Below are 13,937 nucleotides of genomic sequence, written 5' to 3'. Positions count from 1 at the left end.
AGCTTAGCTCCCACATATCAGTGAGAACATATGATGTTTGGTTTTCCATTCCTGAGTTACTTCACTTAGAATAATAGTCTCCATCTCATCCAGGTCACTGCAAATGCTGTTAATTCATTCTTTATTATGGCTGAGTAGTATTCCATTATATATATGGAATACTTCGCCATGTTGCAATGCTGGTCTTGAACTCCTGGGTTCAAGTGATCTACCTACCTTGGCCTCCCAAAGTGCTGGGACTACAGGTGTGAGCCTGGTATATCTATCTATATCTATATCTATATATCTATATCTATATCTATCTATGTCTATCACAGTTTCTTTATCCACTCGTTGATTGATGGGCATTTGAGTTGGTTCCACATTTTGCTATTGTGAATTGTGCCACTATAAACATGAGTGTGCAAGTATCTTTTTCAAATAATGACTTCTTTTCCTCTAGGTAGATACCCAGTAGTGGGACTGCTGAGTCAAATGGTAGTTCTACTTTTAATTCTTTAAGGAATCTCCAAACAGTTTCCCATAGTGGCTGTATTAGCTTACATTCCCACCAGCAGTGTAGAAATGCTCCCTGTTCACCACATCCATGCCAGCATCTACTTTTTAAAATTTTTTGATTATGGCTATTCCCACGACATTACATTCTGCTAGCCTAGAGGTCTTAGTTCCAGAGGGAGGTACATTGCCACCAGGAGACACAACAACGATTCCATTAAACTGGAAGTTAAGATTGCAAGCTGGACACTTTGGGCTCATCCTACCTTTAAGTCAACAGGCTAAGAGGGGAGTTGCAGTGTTGGCTGGAATGACTGACCCAGACTATCAAGATGAAATCAGCCTACTACTCCACAAGGGAGGTAAGGAAGAGTATGCATGGAATACAAGAGATCCATTGGTGTCTGTTAGTATTACCATGCCCTGTGATTAAGGTCAATGGGAAACTACAACAGCTTATTCCAGGCAGTACTACAAATGACCCAGACCCATCAGGAATGAAGGTTTGGGTCACCCAATCAGGAAAAAAACCATGACCTGCTGAGGTGCTTGCTGAAGGCAAAGGGAATGCAGAATGGATAGTGAGTAGTAGAAGAAGGTAGTCATCAATACCAGCTAAGACCATGTGATGAGTTGCAGAAATGAGGACTGTAATTGTCTTGAGTATTTCCTCCTTCTTTTGTTAAAAACATGTTTGTGCATATATACACTTATACTAAGAAAATATCTTCATTTAATTTTTTTCCTATATTTTGTGACATGAGATTCATTAATTTCATATTAGCATTTAAGTATTGTTAATTTTATATAATAGCATTTGGATTGGGGATTGGTGCATTTCTGGTTGTACAAAGGATAGTTGCTATACGTTAGGCATAATTATGATCTTATTATTGTGTTTATTAGAAGATTATGATCACAGGAGATGTGCATGGGTTCAAGTTGACAAGGTGTGGACTTGTGATGTTTGATACTGAGTGTCAACTTGACTGAAGGATGCAAAGTATTGATTCTGTGTGTGTCTGTGAGGGTACTGCCAAAAGGGATTAACATTTGAGTTAGTGGACTAGGAAAGGCATACCTACCCATAATCTGGGTACACACCATCTAGTTAGCTGCCAGTGTGGCCAGAATTAAAAGCATGCAGAAGAACATGAAGAGACTAGACTGGCTTAGCATCCCAGCCTACATCTTTCTGATGCTGGATGTTTCCTGCCCTCAAACATGGGACTCTAAGTTCTTTGGTTTTTGAACTTGGACTGACTTCCTTGCTCATCAGCTTGCAGATGACCTATTGTGGGACCTTGGGATCATGTGAATTAATACTCCTTATTAAATACTCCTTATTAAACTCATATATATATATATCCTAGTAGTTCTCTCCCTCTAGAGAATCCTGACTAATACAAAGATCCATTTCATTCTCCTACACATGGCTTGCCAATTATCCCAGCCCCATTTGTTGTATAGGATATCCTTTCCCCACTTCTTGTTTCTGTTTGGTTTGTCAAAGATCAATTGAGTGTAAGTATTTGGCTTTATTTCTTGGTCCTCTGTTCTGTTCCATTGGTCTATGTGCCTATTTTTATACCAGCAACATGCTGTGTTGGTGACTATAACCTTGGAGTATAGTCTGAAGTCAGGTAATGTGGTACTCCCAGATTTGTTCTTTTTGCTTAGTCTTGCTTTGGCTATGTGGGCTTTTTGGTTCCACATAAATTTTAGGATTTGTTTTTTTAGTTCTGTGAAGAATGATGATGGTACTTTGATAGGAATCACATTGAATTTGAACATTGTTTTTAACAGTATGGTCGTTTTCAAAATATTGTTTCTATCCATCCATGATCATGGGATGCCTTTCCATATGTTCATGTCATTTATAATTTCTTTCAGCTGTGTAGTTTTCCTTGTAGATATCTTTCGCCTCCTTGGTTAGGTATATTCCTAATGATTTTTTTTTTATTTATTTTTTTTTTTGGTGCAGCTGTGTAAAAGGGGTTTTCTTGACTTGATTCTCAGCTTGTTCACTGTTGGTGGATAGCAGTGCTACTGATTTGTTTGTACATTAATTTTGTACCCAGAAGCTTTACTGAACTCATTTATCAGTTCTAGGAACTTTTTGGATGAGTCTTTAGGGTTTTCTAGCTATGTGTTCATATCATTGGCAAACATCACAGTTTGACATTCTGTTTACCTATTTGGATGTCCTTTACTTCTTTCTCTTGTATGACTGCTCTGGCTTGGACTTCCAGTGCTATTTTGAATAGAAGTGGTAAAAGAAGGTATTTTTGTCCTATTTCAGTCCTCATGGGGAATGTTTTCAACTTTTCCCCATTCAGTATAAGGTTGACTGTGGGTTTGTCATGGACAGCTTTTATTACCTTAAGGTATGTCCCTTCTATGCTGATTTTGTTGTTTTTTAATCATAAAGGATAATGGATTCTGTCAAATGCTTTTTCTGTGTCTATTGAGATAATCATGTGATTTTTAATTCTGTTCATGTGTTATATCACATTTATTGACTTGCATATGTTAAACTGAGAGGTGACAACGTGCTGGCAGACCTCACTCGCTCTCAGTGCCAACTTGGCCTCGGCGTCTGCTCTGGCCATGCTTGAGGAGCCCTTCAGCCTGCTGCTGCACTGGGGGAGCCCCTCTCTGGGCTGGCCAAGGCTGGAGCTGGCTCCCTCTGCTTGTAGTTAGGTGTGGAGGGAGAGGCATGGGCGAGAACTGGGGCTGCGTGTGGTGCTCATGGGCCAGGATGAGTTCCGGGTGGGCGTGGGCTTGGCTGGCCCTGCACTTGGAGCAGCTGGCCGGTGCCGCCAGCCCTGGGCAGTGAGGGGCTTAGCACCTGGGTCAGCAGCTGTGGAGGGTGCGCCGGGTCCCCCAGCACTGCCAGCTTGCCCGTGCCATGCTCAAATTCTGGCTGGGCCTCAGCTGCCTCCCTGCAGGGCAGGGCCCAGGACCTTCAGGCTGCCATGCTCAAGCCACCCACTGTCTGTGGGCTCCCACGCGGCCTGAGCCTCCCCAAATGGGTGCCACCCCCTGCTCCTTGGTGCCCGGTCCCATCAACCACCCAAGGGCTGAGGAGTGTGGGTGCATGGCATGGGACTGATGGGAAGCTCCGCCCATGGCCCGGGCATGGCATCCACTAGGCAAAGCCAGCTGGGCTCCTGAGTTGGGTGGGGACTTGGAGAACTTTTATGTCTAGCTGGAGGATTGTATATGCACCAGTCAGCACTCTGTGTCTAGTTCGGGGTTTGTGGATGCACCAGTCAGCACTCTGTATCTAGCTAATCTGGTAGGGACTTGGAGAACTTTTATGTATAGTTAGAGGATTGTAAATGCACCAATCAGCACTCTGTGTCTAGCTCAGGGATTGTAAACGTACCAATCAGCACTCTGTCAAAATGGAGCAATCACCTCTCTGTAAAATGGACCAATCAGCTCTAAAATGGACCAATCAGCAGGATGTGGGTGGGGTCTATAAGGGAATAAAAGCAGGCTGCCTGAGCCAGCAGTGGCATGTTGCTGGAGACCCCTTTCACACTGTGGAAGCCTTGTTCTTTTGCTGTTTATAATAAATCTTGCTGCTGCTCACTCTTTGGGTTCACACTGCTTTTATGAGCTGTAACACTCACTGGGAAGGTCTGCAGCTTCACTCCTGAAGCCAGTGAGACCATGAACCCACCAGGGAAAACGAACAACTCTGGACGTGCTGCCTTTAAGAGTTGTAACACTCACCGTGAAGGTCTGCAGCTTCACTCCTGTCAGTGAGACCACGGACCCATCAGAAGGAAGAAGATCCAGACACATCTGAACATCTGAAGGAACAAACTCCAGACACAACATCTTTAAGAACTGTAACACTCACTGCAAGGGTCCGCGGCTTCATTCTTGCAGTCAGTGAGACCAAGAACCCACCAATTCCGGACACAAAACCATCCCTGCATCCCTAGTATGAAACCCACTTGATCATAGTGGATTGTCTTTTTGATATGCTGTTGGATTTGGTTAGCTAATATTTTGTTGAGAATTTTTGCATCTATGTTCATCAAGATATTAGTCTGTAGTTTTCTTTCTTTTTCTTTCTTTTTTTTTCTTTCTCTCTCTCTCTTTCTTTCTTTCCCTCTTTCTTTCTTTATTTTGTCATGTCCTTTCCTGGTTTTGGTATTAGGGTGATACTGGCTCATAGAATGATTTAGAGAGGATTTACTTTTTCTCTGTCTTGTAGAATAGTGTCAATAGGATTGGTACCAATTCTTCTTTGAATATCTGATAGAATTCAGCTGTGAATTTGTCTGGTCTTGGAATTTTTTTGTTGGCATTTTAAAAAAGTTACCATTTCAATCTTGCTGCTTATTATTGGTCTGCTCAGTTTCTATTTTTTTCCTGGTTTAATCTAGGAGGGTTGCATATTTCTAGAAACTTATCCATCTCCTCTAGGTTTTCTACTTTGTCTGTGTAAAAGCATTCATAATAGCCTTGAATGATCTTTGGTATTTATGTGTTATTGGTTGTAATATCTCCTGTCTTGTTTCTAATTGAGCTTATTTGGATATTCTTTCTTCTTGGCCAATCTTGCTAATGGTCTATCAATTTTGTTTATCTTTTCTTTTCTTTTTTTTAATTAATTTATTATTATTATTATACTTTAAGTTCTAGGGTACATGTGCATAATGTGCAGGTTTGTTACATATGTATACTTGTGCCATGTTGCTGTGCTGCACCCATCAACTCGTCAGCACCCATCAACTCGTCATTTACATCAGGTATAACTCCCAATGCAATCCCTCCCCTCTCCCCCCTTCCCATGATGGGCCCCGGTGTGTGATGTTCCCCTTCCCGAGTCCAAGTGATCTCATTGTTCAGTTCCCACCTATGAGTGAGAACATGCGGTGTTTGGGTTTCTGTTCTTGCGATAGTTTGCTAAGAATGATGGTTTCCAGCTGCATCCATGTCCCTACAAAGGACACAAACTCATCCTTTTTTATGGCTGCATAGTATTCCATGATGTATATGTGCCACATTTTCTTACTCCAGTCCATCACGGATGGACATTTGGGTTGATTCCAAGTCTATGCTATTGTGAATAGTGCCGCAATGAACATACGTGTGCATGTGTCTTTATAGCAGCATGATTTATAATCCTTTGGGTATATACCCAGTAATGGGATGGCTGGGTCATATGGTACATCTAGTTCTAGATCCTTGAGGAATCGCCATACTGTTTTCCATAATGGTTGAACTAGTTTACAATCCCACCAACAGTGTAAAAGTGTTCCTATTTCTCCACATCCTCTCCAGCACCTGTTGTTTCCTGACTTTTTAATTTTGTTTATCTTTTCAAAGAACCAGCCTTTTGTTTCATTTGTCTTTTGTGGTTGTTTTTTTGTTTGTTTCAATTTCATTTAGTTCTGCTGCACTGATCTTTGTTGTTTCTTTTCTTCTGCTGGGTTTGGTTTGTTTTTGTTTCTGTAGTTCCTTAAGGTGTGAACCTAGATCATCTAGTTGTGCTCTTTCAGACTTTTTGATGTGGGCCTTTAAGGCTATGAACTTTCCTCTTACCACTGCTGTATCCCGGAGGTTTTTGTTTTGTTTTGTTTTTGGTTTTGGTTTTGTTTTGAGATGAAGTCTTATTCTGTTGCCAGGCTGGAGTGCAGTGGTGTGATCTCGGCTTACTGCTACTTCCACCTCCCAGGTTCAAGCGATTCTCCAGCCTCAGCTTTCTGAGTAGCTGGGACTACAGGCCACCATGCCCAGCTAATTTTTTGTATTTTAGTAGAGATGGGGTTTCACCATGTTGTCCAGGATGGTCTTGATCTCCTAACCTCGTGATCTGCCCACATCAGCCTCCCAAAGTGCTGGGATTACAGGTGTAAGCCACCGTGCCTAGCCTCCCAGAGGTTTTGATAGGTTGTGTCACTATTATCATTCAGTTCAAAGAATTTTTTAATTTCCATCTTGATTTCATTGTTGACCCAATGATCATTCAGGAGCAGATTATTTAATTTCCATGTATGTGTATAGTCTTGAGGGTTCCTTCTGGAGTTAATTTCCAATTTTATTCCACTGTGGTTTGAGAGAGTACTTGATATAATTTTGATTTTCTTGAAATATATTGAGACTTTTTAATAACTGATTATATAAGTCTATCTTGGAGAATGCTGCATGTATTGATGGATAGAATGTATATTCTGCAGTTCTTCATTAGAATGTTCTGTAATTATCTGTTAAGCCCATTTGTTCTAGAATATAGTTTAAGTTCATTATTTCTTTGTTGACTTTCTATTTTGATGACCCATCTAATGCTGTCTGTGGAGTATTAAAGTCCCCCACTATAATTGTGGTGGCATCTATCTCATTTGTTAGGTCTAGTAGTAATTGCTTTATAAATTTGGAAGCTCCAGTGTTAGATGCATATATATTTGAGATTGTGATATTTTCCTGTGGACTGTTTCTTTTATCATTATATAATGTCCTTCTTTGTCTTTTTTTAAACTGTTGTTGCTTTAAAGTCTGTTTTGTCTGATAGAAGAATAGCTACTTCTGCTTGCTTTTGGTGTCCATTTGCATGGAATATCTTCTCCCATTCCTTTACATTAAGTTTATGTGAGTCCTTATGTGTTAAGTGAGTTTCTTAAAGACAGCAGATACCTGGTTGGTGGATTTTTATCCATTGTGTCATCTGTATCTTTTAATTGGAGAATTTAGGTCATTTACATTTAATGTTAGTATTGAGAAGTTAGGTATTGTTTTGTTCATCCTGCTAGTTGTTGCTTGAATACCTTTTTCTTTTAAATTGTGTTATAGTTTCATAGATCCTGTGAGATTTATGCTTTAATGAGGTTCTATTTTGGTGTATTTTAGGTCTTATTTCAAGACTTACAACTCCTTTTAGCATTTCTTGTAGTGCTGACTTGGTAGCAGTATATTCTCTCAGCATTTGCTTGTCTGAAAAAGACTACCCCTCTTTCATTTATGAAGCCTAGTTTCACTGCATACAAATTTCTTGCCTGATAATTATTTTGTTTAAGGAGGCTAAAGATAGGACCTCAATCCTTTCTGTCTTGCAGAGTTTCTGCTGAGAAATTTGTGTTAATCTAATAGGTTTTTCTTTTTAGGTTATCTGATCCTTTTGCCTCACAGCTCTTAAGATTATTTCCTTTGTCTTGACTTTAGATAACCTGAAAACTATGTGCCCAGGTGATAATCTTTTTGTGATAAATTTCCTGGATGTTTTTTGAGCTTCTTGTGTTTTAATGTCTAGATCTCTAGCAAGACCAGGAAAGTTTTCCTTGATTATTCCCTCTAATAAGTTTTCCAACCTTTTAGATTTCTCTTCTTCCCCAGGAACATCTATTACTCTTCCGTTTGGTCATTTAACATAATCTTAAATTTCTTGGAGGCTTTGTTCATTTTTAAAATTTCTTTTTCTTGTGTTTGTCAGATTGGGTTTGAAAGCCTTGTCTTCAAACTCTGAAGTTCTTTCTCCTACTTGTTCTAGTCTATTGTTGAAACTTTCCAGTGTATTTTGTATTTCTCTATGTGTGTCTTTCATTTCCAGAAGTTTTGGGGGAGTTTTTGTTTGTTTGTTTGTTTGTTTTTACTTTATGATATCTATTTCTTTGGAAAGTTTTTTTAATTTATATTCTATATTGTTTTTTAAAATTTCTCTTAAGTTGATTTTTACCTTTCTCTGGTACCTCCTTGAGTAGCTTTATAATTAACCATCTGAATTCTTTATCTGGCAATTCAGAAATTTATTCTTCGTTTAAATCCATTGTTGGAGAGCTAATGTAATCTTTGGAGGATGTTATGGAACCTTGTTTTTTTATATTACCAGAATTACTTTTCTGGTTCCTTCTCATTTTGGGTAGACTTTCAGTGAAAAGATCTGGAACTCAAAGGCTTCTGTTCAGATTCTTTCATCCCATGGGTTGATTCTTTGATGTGGCACTCTTCCCCTTCCCCTAGGAATGGGGCTTCCTGAGAGTCAGACTGCAGTGATTGTTATTGCCCTTCTGGGTCTAGAAACCCATTGGGGCCACTGGTCCTGGGCTGGTGCTGGGGACTGTCTGCAAAGAGTCCTGTGATGTGATCTGTCTTCAAGTCTCCCAGACATGGATACAAGCACCTGCTCTGCTGGAGGTGGCAGGGAAGTGAAATGGGATCTGTGGGAGTCCTTGGTTGTAGTTTTGTTTAGTGTGCTAGTTTTCTCAAATGCTGAGTTTGCTAGCAGTAAAATTGTCACATGGACAGACTCAAGAACTCTGGTTAGTCAGGATGCCGTAGGTGCTGAAATTTGTTGTTGTTTTCTCCTTATGTGAAACAGGGTTCTGTTATATACAATGATTCAGACAAATAGTTCTCTTATATGTGTGTGTGTGTGTGTATACATATATATATGTATACACACACACACATATATATATATATATATAGAGAGAGAGAGAGAGAGTTTGATGTGTCTTTGTCTGGCTGCAGTATCAGGCTAGTTAGTACTGCTTCCTAGAATAAGTTTCGAAGTAGTCCCTTCTGTTGTATTTTTTAGAATAATTTCATTAGGACTGTTATTTATTTTTCTTTAATCATTTGGTAAAATTCATCAGTGAAGCCATTAGTTTCTAGGCTTTTGTTAGATAATGGGAGACATTTTATTAGGCTTCAATCATGTTACCTGCTGTTGGTTTGTTCAGGCTTTTTATTTCTTCATGGTTCAATCTTGGTAAGTCATATATGTTTAGAAATTTATCCATTTCTTCTGGGTTTTCCAATTTATTGTCTTACAATTGCTCATAGTAGCCCCTAACCATCCTTTGAATTTCTGTGATATCAGTTGTAATGTCTCCTTTTTTATCTCTGATTTTATTTATTTGGGTCTTCTGTCATTTCTTCTTCTTCTGGCTAAAGACTTGTCAATTCTGTTGATCTTTTCAAAAAGCAGTTGTTTTTCATTGAACCTTTGTGTTCCTTTATTTCAATTATATTCATTTGTGCTCTGATCTTTTTATTTCCTTCCTTCTCCTAATTTGGGGTTTGCTTGCCCTTGCTTTTCTAGTTCTTGAAGATGCATTGTTAGGTTGTTAATTTGACATTTTTCTACTTTTTTGATGTAGGCATTTATAGCTATAAATTTCCCTCTGAGTATTCATTTCACTGTATCTGACAGATTTTGGTATATTTTGTCTTCATTATCATTTATTTAGATATATTTTTCAATTTTCATCTTGATTTCTTCATTGACACACTGGTCATTTAGGAACATACTGTTTAGTTTCCATATGTTCATATAATTCTAAAATTCTTTTTATTATTGATTTCTTCATTTATTCCACTATGGCTAGAGGAGATAATTGGTATTATTTTATTTCTTTGACCATTTTAAAACTTATTTTTTACCTAACATATGGTCTGTCCTTGAGAATAATTCATGCATTGAGAAGAATGTATATTCTTCAGCCATTGGATGAAATGATTTGTAAATATTTGTTGGGTCAATTTGTTCTGCAGTACACATTAAGTCTGATGTTTCTTTGTTGATTGGGGTCAATCTCTATAATCATTTCTAATAATATTTGCTCTCTCTTTATATATATATCTGAGTGCTCTAGTGTTGGTGCATATATATTTACAACTGTTACATCCTCTTGCTGAATTTACCCTTTTATTATTATACAGTAATATTTTTGTCTCTTCTTATAGTTTCTGTTTTGAACTCTATCTTGTCTGATGTAAGTATAGCTACTCCTATTCTTTTTTGGTTGCCATTTGCAGGTAATATCCTTTTCCATCCCTTTATTTTTAGTTTATGTGCGTCTTTATAGGTAGAGTGTGTTTCTTGTAGGGAACAGATCACTGGATCTTGGTGTTTCATCCATTCAGCCACTTTGACTTTTGATTGGAGAGGTTAGTCTATTTACATTCAATGTTACTACTGATCGATAAGGACTTCTGCCATTGTCTTATTTGTTTTCTAGCTGTTTTGTGGTCTTCTCTTTCTTCCTTTTTAAACTTTTTTCTTAAAAACTAAGACACAAACATACACATTATCCCAGGCCTACACAGGGTCAGGATCATTGATATCACTGTCTTCCACTTCCACATCTTGTCCCATTGGAAGGTCTTCAGGGGCAATATCATGCATAGAGTTGTCATCTCCTATGATAACAATGCCTTCTTCTGAAATATGTCCTGAAAATCTGTCTGAGGCTGTTTTGCACTTAACATATATATATATAAAGTATATATATGCATATATATGAATGAGTATACTTTTAAATAATGAGTAAAAAGTACAGTAAATACATAAACAAGTTACATAGTCATTATACTGTTATCAAGTATTATGTAATAATTATAGGTGATAGACTTTTATATGACTGGCATGCAGGTTTCTTTTTGCCAGCTTCACTGCAAACACATGAGTAATGTTTTGTACTATGACATTAAGGTGGCTACAGTGTCACTAGGTGATAGGAATTTTTCAACTCTATTATAATCTTATGGGGTCAACATCATATATGCAGTTTGTCATTGACTGATACATGGTTGTGTGATTTATGACTATATATGTATTAGGTTGGTGCAAAAGTAATTGCAGTTTCTGCTATTACTTTTAAGTTCCTTCTCATCTCTTTCCTTCTCTCCTGCTATTTAGTTTGAAAATAACATACCATTGAGTTTAAACACTGTGAATTAGCATATTTGTTGAAAATTTTGATTTATCTAAAAAAATTTATTGAATGCCTACTAATTATCAGGCATTGCTCTGAGTTCTTGGGAAGCAACAGTAAACAAAACAGATCTCTAACCTGTGGTGCTTACATATACGTACTCACAAACATATATATTTACAAATATAACAAATATCTAAATTATATATAATGTTGGAAAATGATAAATGCTGTGGGAAAAACAGAAAAGACAGCCATTTCATATGGGAAGTAGAGGAAGATTACAATTTTAAATAAAGTGATTAGGACAGACTTCATTAAGAGGGTATTATTTTTGCAAAATTCAAAGAAGGAAGAAAATTAGTCAAGAGGATACCTAGAAGAAGATGGTCTCAGGAAAACAAAATAACTTGTACAAAGACCCTGAGTTGTAAGTATGCTGGTGCTGTTGAGACAGAGCAAGGAGACCAGTATAGTTAGAAAAGTGTAAGTGAGGTATAGAGAAGTAGGAAAAAAAAAAGTCAGAGAAGAAAAGGATGATCATCCTGGCCTTGGAAGCCAGTATAAGAAGTCAAGCTTTCATTCTTAGTGAAATGGAAGCCATTGTTGTGCTTTGAGCAGTGATGTGACATTATCAGTCTAGTCTTTTAGAAGTATTTCTCTGGCTGCTTCATTGAGAATAGAAAATAGGGGCAAAGAGAGAAACAGGGAGACCAGTGTGGAGGCAAGGGATGATGAAACAGGGTGGTAGCAGTGATGGTGGTGAGAAGTGGTCAGGTATATAACCTTATGCCTTTTATACAGTTTTTCACTGCAATCAGACTTTCTAGAAAGTATGCAGACCATGTCTCTTTTGATCACAGTTGTTTCCCTGAGTTCCTGGTACAAGAGCAGATAGATAGTAAGCACTTAATAATATTATATTTTGGATATAGAATAAGTTTTTAGAAAAAAACTAGCTATTACTTGTCAAGTATATGATCTTACTATTTTACACAAAGTTCTCATGTAAACCTCAGCACACCCCCGTGCAGTTAGTGCTATTATTATTTCCACTTTACTGATTAGGTAGCTGAAGCTCAGAATGGTTACAAACTTACCCAATCCAGTCAGTGGCAGAGCTGAGACTTTAGGTCATCTGATTTCAGGGTATCTGTTCTTAACACCATGCAACACTGCTTTAAAAAACTGTAAGTCACAATTCACTATAATTCATGGATTCCAAAATATGAGTTTTTATGCTTGGCGTCTGTTCATTTTCATAACTGCAGAAACATGATAGGTAAGGTACACACAGACACTAAGATAAAATGTACTTTCTTTGTGAAATTAATCACCCACACTAAGAAAATCTAAAATGTGCCATAAAAAGAAGCAAATTGTCGGTGATAGCATTTGAAATTGTACCTCTTATTTTTATTCAGTCTGGAATATGTTGGAATAGAAAATGTATCATGAGCAATTTGTTGTCTAAAACACTAAAGTGGCTTTCTGGCAAACTAAGATAATACATCTCCTCATGTAAATTTTATTTGAATGCATAGAACTCTTACATTTAAACTTAGTAGTGCTACATTTTTCCAACTCTGTTAGTGGTGCATTTTTAAGATATATGACTAAAGAATCCAATTGTACAACTCAGGGCACAATGAACATCCAAAAAAGGGCTTTAGAAATGCAGCAGACCTTACTTTTACCTCTAAAAGGAAAAAACTAAAGCCACACAATTGAGGATTAATGAACCATATGCAAAATTTAGTGAATAATTTATTTAGCAAAATAGAGTACATGAAAGAGGTATGTGAAAAATTAGCACTGCCATTTCTGGAGGGTTTAATATTGTAAAATTGAAATACAAAAGGGGATGTACAGTTGGTTAAGAGAGAGAATTTTGTCGGTGGAGAGTAATGATCCAAACACGCTGATGTGTTTTGATGGCACAGAGCTGTCATGAACTTCCCCAGCTCTATAGAATATTAAGAAATTCCTAGTAAAAGGCTCCTTCGTCTAGAAATCAAGTTAAAAATATAACATGGCTTAAAAGATGCATGTAGAGAACCTGGTAATGTTTGAGAATTTCAATTTTCTGATTTTTAAAATACACATCTTTTGACAAGCACCCTGCATAGTCAGAAATATAAATGTGCCTTGCATTACCAATTAGATGACATCCTGAAAATGTGTCTCAAGAACACATTTTTCACCATTGCTCTATTATAACAGATTTACGTTTAAAATGTAAGAACAATTCCCTCAAAATACTTCCATGCATGGTTCATCTATTGTCCCAAATAATTCAGCAAAAAAAGAAATCATGGTAGTCAAATATCACTTTTTTGGGTATACCTTATTAAAACAAAGTGAACTTTACTCAAAAAGCACATCAGCCACAGGAACATCAAATATTAAGATCTGCTTGACACTTAAGATGAAAATCAGAAATCTGCTACCCAGAAATCATGAAAATTTGCTTTCACATACTGCCTGATTAAATACTTTATTCGAAAGAAGACAGCTACATAAGTTGTTAGGAATGACTTCCAGACTTAATTTGAACACATTCACAAATATTCCTTGACTATATTATTTGTACCAAGAAATATTCAAGGCCGTGAGTTGAGGAATTTAAAGATTCCTTCCTTCTTTGAGTTTATTCAGTTAAGTAATGTGTATTTTGCCCAGGCACTTTTCCTTGACTGAGGATATGGTAGTACATAAGATAAAGTACCTGACCTCAAATAGTTGGAGTTGGCAATAAACAAGCAA

At 37.4% G+C, this 13,937-nt stretch overlaps 1 long non-coding RNA gene across 6 annotated transcripts in view; it reads right to left on the bottom strand.

Moving 5' to 3' along the window:
- The window catches only part of LOC110742632, a 288,855-nt gene that overhangs the window by 95,766 nt on the left and 179,152 nt on the right, over positions 1 to 13,937 (bottom strand). For 2 of the 6 annotated variants that reach the window (XR_004182246.1, XR_002520507.2), the window contains one exon: positions 10,599 to 12,436. The exons of the other annotated variants lie outside the window; for them this stretch is intronic. This is a non-coding gene — a long non-coding RNA (uncharacterized LOC110742632). Of the gene's footprint in view, positions 1 to 10,598; positions 12,437 to 13,937 lie in introns of those variants that run through there. 6 annotated transcript variants of the gene reach the window in all.

The sequence above is a fragment of the Papio anubis genome, chromosome 2 (genome assembly GCF_008728515.1).
Source record: "Papio anubis isolate 15944 chromosome 2, Panubis1.0, whole genome shotgun sequence".
In the NCBI taxonomy this organism is placed as follows: Eukaryota; Metazoa; Chordata; class Mammalia; order Primates; family Cercopithecidae; genus Papio; species Papio anubis.
This window is presented reverse-complemented; position numbering and strand designations above follow the sequence as displayed.